Source organism: Morus notabilis, unplaced genomic scaffold (assembly GCF_000414095.1).
Source record: "Morus notabilis unplaced genomic scaffold, ASM41409v2 Scaffold196, whole genome shotgun sequence".
Classification (NCBI taxonomy): Eukaryota; Viridiplantae; Streptophyta; class Magnoliopsida; order Rosales; family Moraceae; genus Morus; species Morus notabilis.
Window position 1 is genome coordinate 65,141 of NW_010361517.1, and position 16,209 is coordinate 81,349.

Consider the following 16,209-nt stretch of genomic DNA (forward strand, 5'->3'; position numbering starts at 1 on the left):
CAATACAATAATATATAATATTATTATAAAATAATAATTATAATATCATATTATAATTATAGTATTATTATAGTATCATATTATATGATAAAATAATAATATTATAATTATTAATATAATTATGATATTATTTATTACAATATTATTATTACGTTATATTATTGTATTATTATATTATATTATATTATGAGTTTGAATTTTAGATTGGGAAGATTGTAAATTTTTAATTTCATTATGGGTATTATGAAAGTTTCATTAATTGTACTATTCTAATTTCTGCACAATTTGAAAGTTAAAATTGTCTTTGAATTGCTTCTGATTTTGGCTGTAGATTCTTAAAAAGTTCTTCAAAAAACACTTTTGAGAATATTTACCAAACACTAAAATCAACTTTTGCTACAAACAGAAGCGGATTTTGGGAGCGAAAAGTAATACCAAACACAGCCTAAGTCAATCTGCACTTTGAGAAGTTTAAGTCAAAGTAAATGTTTTTTTTTCTCGTTTTGGTTGTTCTCTGAGTAGTTTTTTTTTTTCAATATTTAATGATTTTTATTTATTAGAATTTAATATATTTAGTTAATTATTAATAATGTGTCACGTCATTAAATCTGTTAAAAATCTACACAAAATTAGACGGAGGGGTGATTTGATTTATTTTTTATATATTAAGGGTGTTTTGAACTGTTTTATAAAATTGCTGGGGCATTTTGAAACGAAATCCATAGTTCATGAAGTAATTATGAAAATAATCAAAATAATCCTTTTTTAAAATAGCTAAAATTTGGGTAACCATTGGAGTTGAAAAGAGTTTAAAAAGAAAAATTGATTAGCCATTTGCTTAAAGACATGGAGAGCGCGCTTGGAAATGCTTAGAGGAACTTTTGGTAGTTATAAGAGAATAGCGTTGTTTTCAATTTTGTTTTCGCTCCGCATTCAAGTCCTGAAGATGTGGTGGCGTACGCCTCTTCATGTTGAGGTGAGCCTAGCACGTTATTATTGCGTGTCCCTCCTTTTTAAGGGTCCGTTTAATTCACTAATTCGAATTTAGAATTTGAATTTTTCTACAGTAAAAAGCTCTCACAAACAATCAGATCTAACTTTTTTACTACAGTAAAAAGTTCTCACATAAAGGGTTTGGGCTGATAAAGTAGATAAAGTCCAAGCCAACTTCGTTATTTATGTTGGGAGAAAGGAAATAAATATATGTGCATAGAATTTTTATTTATTACTTTTGATTAATAATTTTTTTAGTTAAATAATTATACTAATAAAAAGATATTAATTAAGAATGAGAAGTAAAAAATTAGATTTATACAGTTTTAAGAATATATTTTGTACTTTTCTCTTTATTATTGCTACTCAATTTTAGAACAAACCAAAACACAAATCAATAGTCACGAGTTTCTATCACATTGCCATTTAAGGTATAGTAGTTCACCTTATTCACCAGTATGATGTATCGGGTTAAATTTTTGTGGGCAAAACGGGGGGAAAAAAAAGGTATGGTTTATGATGAATTACGCATTTTTTCTCTGAATTATGTCTTTTCACAGAATGCTCCTCAGAACTTTAATTTTATTTTTTTCCCTCTGAACTTTATTAATTGTTGCAAATTTTTCCCCATATGTAAATTTTTTGACGGAAAATGTTACGTGAAATGCAAAAATTAATAAAAAAACTCTTTATATGATGATTTTTAACAAAAATAACATGTAATAATGAACGTCGTTGAATAATTTAGTAAACAATAACTATGTTAGTTCCTCCTCGTCCAATTACATAAAATTACAAATACGCAGTATGAGTTATCATTTTTTCTACCATACCTAGCTTTCTACTTGACTTAGTTGACCAAAGGAAGTTTGGGGGCTGTCAATGGAAGCCAAAAACAATAACAGCGTAAAAATTTAATAAAGGTGAAAAATTTACAAGAGCCGCTGAAATTCAATAGAAAAAAAAAAACTAAAATTAAAGTTCGAACCTCTTCTTAGGGGGAGAAAAAAGGGCGGAGGAGGTGTAGGCTATGTTCAAAAGTTTTATCAGAAATAACTATTTACTTCATGATCCTAAATTTTTGTATTTTTTTTTTCCCTTATAAGAAAAGAACCCCTGGAATTGATTGTATGTTTCATTAACCCTTTTATTTGTCACAGAACTGAATTTTTTCCTAGTCAGAATCTGCAATTAAATAGGTTCCTAACCAAGAGTTTTAAATAGAAGAAACAAAGAAAAATGTCCTCCTCAACGCAATTATATACCAGAAAGGGGATTTTGTGCAGCCTTGAACTAGCCAAACTTCGTCAATCTCCCAACGTTTTCGTCATGCTTGCGTTGCCTGCTACAATCATTCTTCCATTGTCCACATCAAACACACGACCACCTAGTGACTTAATGAATCATGGGACTTGTGAAAAACGCCAAGAATGTGCCTTAAATCTTAGTAAAAAAAACAAAACTAAACAAAAAATCTCCCACCAAAAAAAAAAGAAAAAACTCCAAATAACATTACGTTAGTGCTTTAAACCATAGACCCATGATAAAGCCAAGAGCCACTAATCTCTCACTCAATTAATATCAAGAATCACGGTGTTCCGCATAGTCCGCGTAGTAACTTCACCAAAGACGTGGGACTTCACACTACCTTCAATTATTCCACACGCTTTCTTGGCTTGTTTCTTTTGAGTCATTATTTCCACCTCTATATATTACCATCACATTTTTGCTCAAACCCTCAAACCTAACTTCACTTTTTATTTTTGTTGTGTTGCTTCAAACTTCCTTAGGAAAGTGTCCGTTGAGCTCTCTTTCTACATCCCAAAACACCGAGAGAGAGAGAGAGAGAGAGAGAGAGAGAGAGAGAGAGAGAGAGAGAGAGAGAGAGAGAGAGAGAGAGAGAGAGAGAGAGAGAGAGAGAGAGAGAGAGAGAGAGAGAGAGAGAGAGAGAGAGAGAGAGAGAGAGAGAGAGAGAGAGAGAGAGAGAGAGAGAGAGAGAGAGAGAGAGAGAGAGAGAGAGAGAGATATATATATATCTTACACAACATTTCATATCAGAACCGATATATAATCATATTGATTGAAGAAAATTACGATGGCAAATCAGTTGTTTAGGCATGTGATGAAGCCCTGGATCGAGGTTGCGCCGGTGCTGCTTGACTTCCCATGGAAGTGCTCAGTTTGTCCAAAATTGGAGACTATTGTGGAAGAGCGAGCAGAGGAATGTGACGATGATGACGAAGTCGATGATGATTACCAATAACCCTTTTATTTTTTGTTAGATTGGTATTTGCTTGAATGTAAATTAGGTAGATTAGCGACTTTTCTTGTTCAAGAAAAATGGGGATTAATCCATGTTCCAGTTTTCAGTGGGAAACTAAGAGAGTTTTCAGAGATGTTAGCTCTTCAAGAATATTGCCCATAACTGTTGTAATATTAGTCATCTTTGGTACTTTTTTTTTTTGTTTATAATATAATATTGTCTATATACCATGGTTCATGTCTTTATACGTAATCTGTAATATAGATCTTTAAATGTAATCTTAGTTGATTTTACTGCGTCCGCGCGCATTATAATTTCTTTATCTTTTAAATGTTTTTTCACACTTACAAAAAAAAAAAAAAAAAAAAAAAATTGTTCGTTGGTTTTCTATAGCAGTAACCTTACACCGAGTGATGTGGTTTTTTCTTATTGAAATTGATTTGGTTTAGATCTAATTTGTACTTTAACCATGCGGTGCAGTTTGGTTTGAGGTTTGAAATTTTCAAATCCGCAATTAATTAAGATAAAACGAGGATTTAAGATCGTTCTTAGCAAAAAGGATGGGTTGAATCAGTTTCAGAATAGTTCATGCACAAATAACTGAATATTAATAAGATACCAATAATCTCCCATACCATTGTTTACCAATTGCAATAGGGTCTTGAAGTTACCAATTACATATCTATTACCTATAATCTTCTCTTCTATATAAGAAGAGTGGATGTCATTTAAGCTTTCGTTCTTGCTTGTTTGTGTGCTTAATTTATTTGTTTATTTGTTTTTTTTTTCCCTTAAAAAACCTTGTTTAAAATGCATCTTATTAACTTATTTTTTTTTTAAATTGTCCATGTTAATTACTTTTTCCATCATTTTCTCGAATATAGTCCTAATCAATACTTTTTTTTAAAAACTATTTTCCCTAATAAATTATTTTATAACAATTCATTTTTCTTTCTGTTTGGATTTTGTCACTTCAACGTCTAGTTTTGTTTCTCTTTTTATGTCTGAATATTTCTCATTAAAATATTTTTTGGTCGAAACAAAAACTTAGATTATCATTCCATATTGGTTCTAAACTAGTATTTATTTTATTAAAAATACAAATAAGATTGTGGTAGTCCCAAAAAAAAAAAAAATACAAACTATTAATTGTTGAAAGTATTACTATAATAAAAATTAACAATAATTATTTTTTAATTTAAATATACATGAAAAAAGTGTAGATTACTATGTATACCGCAAGCACGTCCAAAGAACGTGCATCAAACCTAGTAATATAAGAAGCGTGAATAAGGTCTTGAAGTTTTTGTACTTCAACAACCTTGCTTGCTTGCTTTCAAGTTTGTTTTTTTCCCTTTCTTTTTTGTTTTTTAAAAATTCTATTTTCAGGTTTTTTTTTTCTTCCCGCTTTCTTTAATTGCATTTTAAATGTTGTTCTTGTTTTCTTCTTCTTTTTTAAATCTTCTATTTTGTATTGTTTCCCATTAAAATATTTTTCATTAATTTTCTCTTTAAACATAGCATTTATTATCCTTTTTTTACTGTCATAAATATTTTCATTTATAAATCTCTATACTGTTTTCTATATTTCTATACTTATAGTATTAAAGATGTATACATAATTCAACCATCATTATGCATACAATGAAATTATTGATTTCATAGAACCAGAGTTTTATTTAGATTAAAATTTAAAAATTCCGATAATTTACAATGTTATTGTAAAAATTTTTATGAATATCATTTTTTAGTTTGAAAAATAATTATAAATTGGCTATATTATTTTATGTTTATCATTATTAAAACACTGTTGGCATTCCTTTTAAAAAACATGGTTAGCATACCTTGTTCCAGATTGACTAAAAAAAATTCGAATTATTAGAATATTTATTTATATATTATCATAAAGAAACAATTAAAAAACATGTTTGTATTGAAACATTACTTATTATAATTAATAATTTTAAATAAATTTTTTAAAAAAACATGGTAATTGCAAAGTGGGAAAAAAAATTTGAACTCTAGTAGATTGACATTTAACTACGATTAATTCAAAAAAGCTTATGTACTTTTTTTCTATGTAAATTTGTTACAATTTTTATGGAAAAAAAGTGATCACATAACACACGACTCTCAAGCTAGTATTGTGAAGTGAATAGAAGAGATTTCCTCAAAACAAAAATAAGAATGGGATTCAAATGGGACCCGAAGACAAGAAGGGGCTATTATCTTTGAAATTTTTAAGAATTGTACATCTATGATGTAATAAAATAGAAACCAGAGTAAATAAGAAAACAATGTTAACAACTAGTAATTTTGAAATTAATTGAATTAAATAACACTTTTACGGTCGTGATAAAAAATAAAAATAAAATCGTTATGTGAACGACGTGGGAAGGTGGGAGGGCAGGAAAAAAAAAGAGGGAAAGATTTAAGGGGGGCCATTTTGCTTATTTGATCTGCCAAGGGGGAATTTTCTTCCATGTTTGCATAGGAAAACTCATTTGTCCCGGTAGAGATTTATTCTTGTAGACACAAAGAGATATGTTCCACATGATAGGATCTACGTGTATCTTATAAATAGGGCCTATTTTTATGTCTGCTAGGAACAAATCCTATCGGGATAAATAAGACTGCTCTTTTACATACAATCAAGGACAATAGGTTCATGGGGTAAAAAGACATTATCGATCTTATAATTTTTAAAAAAAGCCTTTAAGAGACTTTTTTTGTAGGACATCTCTATCAGTGAGGCCAGTTTATGATGCAGCTGAATGGATAGAACAAAATTTTACCGGCCTATCCCGAACATGAAATCCCAAATCTATCTAAATAGATCTCACAAAGGGAAAATCCCCAATTAGGAGAGAAACCCAAGTCTAGTATTCAATTCTTTTTTATCTAAGTCTTCTTAATACAATAGTTAAGTGGTTATTTATAATCCATTCACAAAACGATGACAAAATATAAACTAAGATAAACCACAAATTAAGAACAAAATAAAGCTAAGGATTAGTTACAAAAATTATCCATGAATTATGACCTATATAACACTTCACCCTCGATCTTTAAAACGTAACACTCGGTCCCCTAAACTATAAATTGTTAACAAAAATGATCATTCATCAGTTTTCTAACAAAAAAGTGGTTCATATTACATAATTAGAGGGTATTTTAGTAATCCTTCACGTTATTAAAAAAATATTACAAATTAAGAACTAAAACCTTTAAGTAACTTTTAATTAATTAATTAATTAGAAGAATAAAATTAAAAATTTTATGTTATTATTTTATTTGGCTTTTTCTATGGTTCCCACCACTTTTGTGGAGGAAATTTCCCCCATCGTAACCAGTTAAAGGATTAATGTAACCGGTCAAATGATTAGCGTAATTCTCTTGTATTGAGTTGTAATTTTTTGAGAACCATAAGTCATTTTTAAGTCTATGGCAAATAAAACACTGTCATAAACTGCTCCAAACGACAGTTGGTTACGATGAAATAACTTATAATAACAATAAAAATGACAGTCATTTATTGATGTGTCTTTTAATATTTTTCATATAATTATTCATTTCATGATATGTGTACATGACAGTTATTTATTGCTATATGTTTAAAAATAACTTTTGGTTTTTAAAATAGTAACTGTCACGACTCAATACATGAGAATTACGCTAAGCCTTTAGCCGGTTACGATTGACAGATGGACCCGTTAGGATGGCACATGAGGGACTACATGGGGGACTTGTCCCCATTTTCAAACTGGGGGACTATAGAAAACTCCATTTTATTTTATCTATTATCATATTAAATTAAAATTAAAATTATTTTTTAAAACTACACATTTAAAAATTATGGGTAGAAAAGTAATTGTGCACCAAATTGTTTGATAACAAGGTGCAAACATCAGGTGAGTTGAGTGGGTTTTTGAGATTTTTCAACCTACTCAATTAAGTTTGAGTGGGTTGATTGGGTTGAATATAATAAAAAAATAATAAAAAAATAAAGTTAATCATTCAACCCGAAATAAGAAATGTCTAAAAAGAAAGCTAACTTTTATTACAATATTAGCCTTATAAAGCTTCAAAATGATCACATAAGTTATAATCCAATATTAAAATAAAATATATAAAAAACAATTTTAAATATATAAGTTGTAAGCTAACAAACAAACAATAATAAAAACTCATACAACATAAAACATAATAGGTTGTCAAGTAAATAATGTAAAATACAAGACAAAAACTATATATTATGTTGAAAAAAAATATTTATTTATATAGATGGCAACCACAATGACATATGATATCATAGATCAAAACCAACTTGAACGAGAAGATCAACTTGTTTGGTTGAATGAGAGTTCAAGGAAACAATTTGATGCTAATAAATGAATAATTTCTTAATCAAAACAACATTGATTAGATTACGTTAAATGCTCATACAATTTTATTGTCTCTTCTATATGTCTATATGTATAATTTGGACCATGAACACGTGTTACCTCCATCTTGTAGTTATGTTCTTGAAAGCAACTCATCTCCTAGCTAGGTTTGATCTTTGTATCCGTATGCAGCAAGCGAGCCGGTTTTATTATCGGCCTATCACGTTGGGAGTTGAACGTCCGGCCAGCAGCATAATTTGGCTTCATCAAATGCACTCTTGAGTCAAAGGAGATTAAAAATTTGTATTCTAATGCTCGAGATGCATGCCTTCGAGTCGCTTATCTTTATGCAGTCTCAATGGTTAGTTTGAAATTTTTTAGACTTAATTCATGAATTGCAAAGTTTGTCCATGATTAGAATGTGCACTCATGAGTTTCTTCTAAATACCTCGGACTGAATTGGAGAACATGACGTCCAAAATGCCTGGCTGCCATCACGGTGGGTTTGCTCTCTATTATAAATTGATGACAAAAGCTCAGAAGGATATCTAATGGAAGGTCGTGCCCCACTTGTGCCTGAAGAGCTTTAGGCAACATAAATTTTGATGTTCTGAATCGCTTGACTTAGGGTGTGTTTGGTAGGCATTTTGAGAGCCCAAAATCAATTGTCTATCCAGTTAAAGTTGTTTTTGCGTTTAGTAAAAACGTAAAAAATTAAGAATTTAGGGAGAATTTAAAGGCAAAATCAGAAGTAGCTCTAGATTGTGCGGCAATCTAAGGTCCCGTTCATTTCACCGATTCGAGTTTTGCTACAGTAAAAAGCTTTCAGAAACAGTTACATCTAATTTTTTGCTACAGTAAAAAGCTCTCACATAAAATCATATATCAACTCGAATTAAAAATTCAAATCAGTGAACTAAACGGGACCTAAGAAACTCTCTTTAATGAAATTTTTTTTATTACTGATTTTACCCCTGCTAAATGAAAATAATTCCATACCTAAAATTTCTTCGCGGTCTTGTTCTCTCTTCTCTCTCTTCTCTCTCTCGTCTCTCTCTCTCTGCTCTCTCTTTGTGCTCTCTCTCTCCCTGTTTCTCTCTGTTCTCTTGGTCTCCCTCTGTGCTTGTCAGGGTTCGATCTCCTCTTGAGATTGAAGTTTTAGGAGACTCTCTCTCCGTTCTCTCGATCAGGCAGGACTGTGGTGGTTAGGGTTTCGTGATCTCGTTGTGCGATTATGGGATTGTCAGTTGGAGCTTATCAGATCAAGACTATCGCCTCTGTAAGTACTCGATCTCGATTTGTTTATGTTTCACCGAAATTTTTTGCTCTGGATTCATTGCTCTCCATTTTGGTTATGTTTTCACTAGGATTATTATTTTTTTATTCGATTCTATCAATTTGCTTTACTCTAAGGGCATGTGGGTTATGTTTTTTCTTGCTTAATCTGTGTGTTTTTAGATTTGTAGCATCGATTGGGGAAAAGTTTAATCTATGAACTTAGGTTGGTTTTAGTTCTACTGTTAATATTTTTGTATACTATTATAGCACAGTGGGAACATATAATGCTGTCTGGCATTAAATTTTAGTTCCTGTCACCTTCAGTTATTTGTTGCACCTGTTTGTATTATTGTAGAAATTGAGTTGATTAGATGAGAATTTAGCGAGGGAATGGTTTTTCAATGATTTGGCTACAATGGGAACTATGTATTGAATTTGAGATTAATTTGTATTTGTTAGAAATTAACTGTTGAAAGTACTCTTTAGCATTAAATCTTAGTTTTCAAATGACCAATCTTAAATCCTTTCTAGCCCTTACACCCTGCTTGTGAAATGATACTGACCATTGTGAAGTGCATAGTGATACGAACCCCGTCAACAACGTGACGAAACCCGAAACCAAATATGGAATTATGATTCAAGATCTATCAGGAATTGATGGAAACCATGACTTGTTGCTTAGCAAAGCAAGAACCTTGGTATGGTGAAGACACCACAAACGAGTATGGAAATCTGTTTGATAAGTCAAGATTGAACGCCACAAGGAAACCTTGATAAGTTCGGAATAGTTTCTTCAAGAACTCAAGAAGAATATCTCACAATGTGAATAAAACATCAAAACTATTTTATTAATCCGGATTTCAGCCTTAAATAGCCGAAAATAACATGAAGAGTTTAAAAATCCTAATATACCCTTAATGAGGTAGAGTGCCTAAAGCAAGATAAACCTAAAAACAAGATAAAGCATGCCTAAAAGCTTATCCTAGGGAAGGAATCTGAATTTGACTCCAACTCTTTCCTTCTAAACGCCTACTATGGAATTTAAATGTTTAGAACTAAAACTTAAATCTAAAAAGATAGGATTAGGATGAAATTAAGTCTTCATCCGCAATCTTGACTTGATTCCTGGCTGGAAAACACGCCTAAGCCTCTTGGTCTTACCCTTGCACGTGTATCTTGGAATGACATGTGAATTGGCCATGCAATGGCTTAATTGGACGTGTTTGGCCGATTCTTTCTCTTTTTTTAAACTTTTAGCTCGATATCTCATCACCGGACCAACTGGGACATGAACTGGATCATGAGTATTTCTTGCATTTTTGATGTCCTCATCACATAGTGCAGCGAAGCTTGATGTTTCTTGCTTCAGAATCTCAAGTATGAGGGGACACTATTCATTGGGATAGAGTTTAGGATCCATATTTTTTTATTTCTTAGACAATAGACAGCCTCGTTTTTTGATATTTTCGACAAATCTCTACTCTTTACCGTTGTTTATTAGTGCTTAGATTATGTTCTTGGTGGTTCGTTGGATTTCTCTGGCTGAGTTCTTGTAGATTGAAAAACATGTCATTCATCTCACACAGCTCGAAAGCTTCTAAAGTACTTGAAGCTAAACGGGCCTCCTCATACTTTTAGTTCAGATTTTCTTCTGAAATTGTTTGTTCATATGCCAAGCGTTTTAAGTTTTCCTGTCCTTGGTGGAGCAAGCCAAATAGTGACTGGAGATTTCCCATTGTTTTTATTTTTCATGTTGAAAATGTTCCTTTTAGTGTAGTAACTTTGTTATAGATATGTGTTTTCGCTGCATAATACATATGCAAACTATTTAGTTGTGGGTAGATATTCCATCCGTCATACATCTAATTTACGTTATGTTTCACTCTAGTGCACCTTGCATCGTGTTAGTGTTTGAGAGGATGTAAATCCGAATTTGAGGTAAGCCTCGATCTCAGATTCTTGGTGTTTGTTATGAATTTGGAAAGTGTTTATGTAATGTCATTGATGTTTGTTTGTTTGTTTACTAAGGAGAGTGATGTTTTAGACTTTCAGTTAGCATTTCTCAAATGGAGGGTACTATACTACAAGATAAAGCAATATGGACTCTAACACTGTAGAAAAAACAGAAAATTTTGAGAGACATGCCTAATTATTTATTTACGAAGCAAGTGAAAATAGTTATTGCAACAATGGTGCTCCATAACTATATTGGGAAGCATGATAAGCATGATCGACATTTTTAAAAAGTCGACGATAATCGAGTTATTTTCGTTCATGAAGAGAATCAATCAAAGGACAATGTAGAAGAAAATTAAACTTTACTATCACAAGAAACGGATGAAGTACGAGATCAAATTATGGCAAGTTTAATGAACACGACTTAATTCTTTTAATGCATCTACCAGTTCTTGAACATGGAATGTACATTTTTGTTATATATGTTGATTACTCACTAATACTCATTTTTGTTGTAACTCTATTGTGAATGAAGAAATGAAAAAAAAAAAAGAATTAATTATCATAAATTTATTATTTGAAAACTCAGAATCATAGCATTATGTTTTTTCTTTTAAGTTAAACAAGTATTTTTAAATACTACTAGTATAATTATAGTTTACTAAACACTCAGCTACTTTTTATAACAGATATTTTTTCTTTCAGTACATCTAAAAATAAATTTTTCAAAATACATAACACTGCCAAACTAAGCTTTATTCTTGCATTTGTATAAATAATGGTATCCGAAGATTCTTGACTTTTTATTAATGTTTAGATATTTCTATATGACTATCATAAGGGTCCGTTTAGTTTGCTCATTCGAATTTTTAATTTAAATTAAAATATAATTTTATATGAGAGTTTTTTACTATAGTAAAAAGATTAGATGTGACTCTTTTTAAAAATATTTTACTGTAATAAAATTTAAATTTTAAACTCGAATCAATAAACGAACATGACTCAAATAAACTGTGTTATGCAACTCCGTAAGCTGCTGTGCACTCACAAGGAGTGGACCCCATGTGGACCCACAAAGGGCATGGGTCCATCCTTGTGAGTGAGGAGCCGTTAGCTTTTTTTCTAAAATAGATACAACTTATGTTTTTTTTTTTTTTTTTTCCGGGGGATAAAAAACGCCTTTGATAGTTGTACGCTCAGCTTCATATATCATTATGGATATAACATAATAAGCGAAGAAATTATCAAGTTTAAGAAAAATTGGTAATTAGAGAATATGATTAATTTAAAAAATTCTTTCTGAACTAGGACCCTTTTAACACTTTGCCATTTGAAGTTTAAAAAGTAACATCCGTTTATTTCGAACTTTATTCCGTTAATAAGTTTTTTCTTTCTGTTACAAAGTGACGAAATTACCACGTGCCGCTTATTTAGTAAGAAAGCGCAATTACGTTTATACTCTCCTAATCAAATAATTCTCCATTTTTATTGACAAATTTCCTCATCTTCGTTTCCATTTTGCTTCTTTTTTTTTTTCTCACCTCCTTTGATTCATTTGACGGGTAGCTGGGGATCAACTCCAGAAATTGGAGAGCCAAAAATCAGGTGCAAAGAGAAGAGAGACATGCATTGCTAAGGATCAAAGAGGGTATTTATGAAGATGATCAGTATGGTCTTCTTTCATCCCAGGGGAAGAAGAAGAGAAAAGAGGGTGCTACAAATGGATTGGAATTTGGTGCGACAACCAATCCAGTCAAGTCATCAAGCTCGATCTTTCTGCTTTATTTTTTGGCCGAGATTATTACGAACTAAGATGTAATATCAGTTTCTCACTGGTTAATCTTCACTATTTGAAGTATTTGGACTTGAGTGGCATTGATTTTTATGAGCAGCACTTCATCCCAAGTTTTATTGGCACTCACTCTCAGTCTCGCTTACACTTCCGGGGAGAAATTCCTCATTACCTTGGAAACTTTTTCAGTTTTTGGATCTTAGCGGTAATTCTGAACTAGCAACAAGAAACATGAATTAATTATATATATAAAAAAAGAAACATGAATTGGGTCTTACATCTTTCTTCTTTATGACACACGACGAAAAAAAAAGGTAAAATGGAAACGAAGATGATGAAATTTTTCAATAAAAATGGAGTATTATCTGATGATTATGAGAGTATAAGCGTAATTGCATTTTCAATTCTCACTAAATAAGCTACACGTGGTAATTCTGTCACTTATTATAACAAAATGAGAAAACGTATTAACGGAATAAAGTTCAGACAGAACGGATATTACTTTATAAAATTTAAAAAATAAAATGTTAAAAGAGTTATATTTGGGGAAGAATTTTTGAAATTAATCCTAGAGAATAAGATCGACGTTGTAGCTTGAAGAAACTCAGAGTCCGTCCGAGCTCGGGGCAACAGTTTTATGAGTTTCCTTGACGTCCTGGGCATAGCCCAAATCTCACATAAGCTCAGCCCAATAGTTTTTTGTTTTTTTGTTTTCCTGAAAGCCCAATATTAATTAAACCCAGGTAATCAAGCATACGAGGGGCATAGATTGGGCGATGATTCGATGAAGCTACTATCCAGGCATTGACGCAATTGAATAATTGTTAATCCAGAAAAAAAAATAAAATAAAAAGGAAGGAAGGAAAATCACGATTGGAAGGCTACTTTTGTAATTTAAATCCCACAATTCAAAGAGGAGATATCTTCAGGATCAGAAACCAAGTATTTCCTGAGGGGAAATTAGGTGATTTCACAATGGGAAATGGTAGTAAATAGTAAATTTTTTAAACTAAATTAAGTAAATAGTAGATTTTAAAATTATTTAAAATAAATAATAATTCATCGTATAAATATGTTATTACTAGAATTTTATTACATTCCCCCTTTTTCTATTTTATTTTTATCAATTATAATTATCGCACAAAGACTATAAATAGATCTCATTTTAAGCATTACCGTGTGTATTCACATTCTCTATAGTGAAAAATACTTTAAATACCAAAATGAAGGCAACTCTAAAATTGAGATGTGCCACTCTAAAATTCTTTTTGGTTCATTTATTTTCTGCATTCTATTCATTATTAACTGCGTATACTAATTCAATGACGAGCTTAAATCCTGAGCTTTTGTGACATTTCTTGATGTTTTCTTTCACATTACCCCACACCTTCAACAAATAAATTGTCAAACAATATACCATGCATCTCTCCAAGTCCTTTATTAAGTTTGTGAATAGAATAATTCATTTATTGGGATACCTAATTAAGCCGTGACACAGACAATTAATAATGACTAAAAAACTTGTGGAGGAGGCACCGACCAAGTATGAGTCGCCCTCAACCTTAAAAATTAAAATCCCAATACCATATAATATACCTCCCAAATTAAGAGAGAAGAACCAACATTAATCATTAATTTTTGTTTGATTTAATCCTACGCTCCATATTTTGACACGTGGCACACTATCGATCACAATATTTTTCCAAGAAAAGCAACGTCAAGCTCTTATAAAAACAATAATAATAAAATCATGTGCAAAATGTTATAATGGAATGTCAATTGATGACATAATTCGAATCGAATTAGGGATTTAGTCGGAATAGGGTGGCTACGAATTGAAGGTCAATTCCCAAGTTCATCGCATTAAAAATTTTACAATTTATAATATGGTCTTTTCCGAACCTATTAATAAAGGCAGTTTTTAATCATTAAATTTAATTAAAATTACATTAAATTAAAAAAATACGTAAAATAGACAGTTTTTAATATAAATTTAACGTTTGAAAATAAAAATTTTTAATAGCTCATTCGATGGCTACGAGAGAAATCCTCATATAATACATTGTCAGGCTTGAATTGGGAGGTTTGTTTTAACTTCTGTTTTCGCTTTTAATTACGTTTGAATTGAATTTTCTACTATGAAAAATACATGTCGTATTTGGACCACTTATTGGTTTGTCTTCGTGTCTCTATGTTGTTTTCTTTTTGGCTTTTTGTTTTTGGTTTTGTTCTTTTTGCTGATTGATCGCCACTTTTTCGGTTTATGCATCTCAAAATCTGGGTAACTAGCTAGAGGGAGAGAGCACCTTTTTCTTGTAATTCAGTCACTAAAATACAACTAATGAGCTGTCCAAAATGAACCACACTAATCTAATCATTAATAGATACTCCACTAATCAAAAAGATCAAGCATAATTTTACTAAATTTGAGGAAATAAAATTGCACTTTTATTTTTTTTTTTTGTTATTTGCTTTGTTTTGTTTTCAATCTAGTATAACTGTACAAGTTATAAGTTGTGCAGAACTGTTTATTGATGCCATGAAGACCATTATTTGTAAGTGCAAGAGTGTTAAACTCACCTTTTCTAAAAACTCAGGGTTCGTTTGGTTGAAGGATTCAAACCATGTGATTCGAACCATTTTTGATTTACGTGTATTTTTTGTGAGAGAAAATACTGTAGCGAACCACGAATCATGATTCGAATCAGGGAACGAATCTCTCTACCAAACGCCCCCTTAGAATTCATTCACGTGTTGCAAAGGATATTAGAAACATGACCCTTTTTTTTTTCCTTCCCCTAAACCTTCTATTTACATATCATTTTATGGTTTACATATGGAAAAAATTTCTCTAAAGCATTTAGATATGATAATTCCTTGGTGAATTTGAAAATTGAAACTTATTTAATTTCACCACGCACATAAAAATGCTTGTGTTCTATATATAGCTGGCATCAATTTGTCAGGGAATGCAAGAATACGGAAAAAATAATTGATTTAATGGATTCTCATATCTACGTAGAAAATGATAATTGATTGATAATTGATCATGCGAATTACAATAAAAGTAAAAAAGAAAAAAAAAATGATAAGCAGCTTCATAATTGCAATGACGACTGTTATGGATAACAATCACATATAAGTTTCAAACGCCAAAGTGTGATATTAGGTATAATACAGATAAGTTCAGCTGGCAAAATTTCGTCAGCCAATAATATGACAACACTATCGTACATAAATTAACATCTTTCTTAATACTCGTGAATTGCTATTAATAATATTTAATTGGTAATCTTTAGATAATGTAAGATAATGGGTCCAACTTTATTGTATTTTTCTCTTTTAGACCCCTATGTTGATAAAGCTTTTAGAGCTTTTTTGGTAATAAAATAATTTGTGGATGAAAACTGTGCCCACACTGCACATGTTAGTATTGACAGGGAATTTACGTTTGGGTTGGACCCAGCCTAAAATTGTTCGAAGCTAGGCTTATAAGCCAATTTCCTTTCCTCTTTAGATTTTTGAAGGTTTTTTTTTTTTTA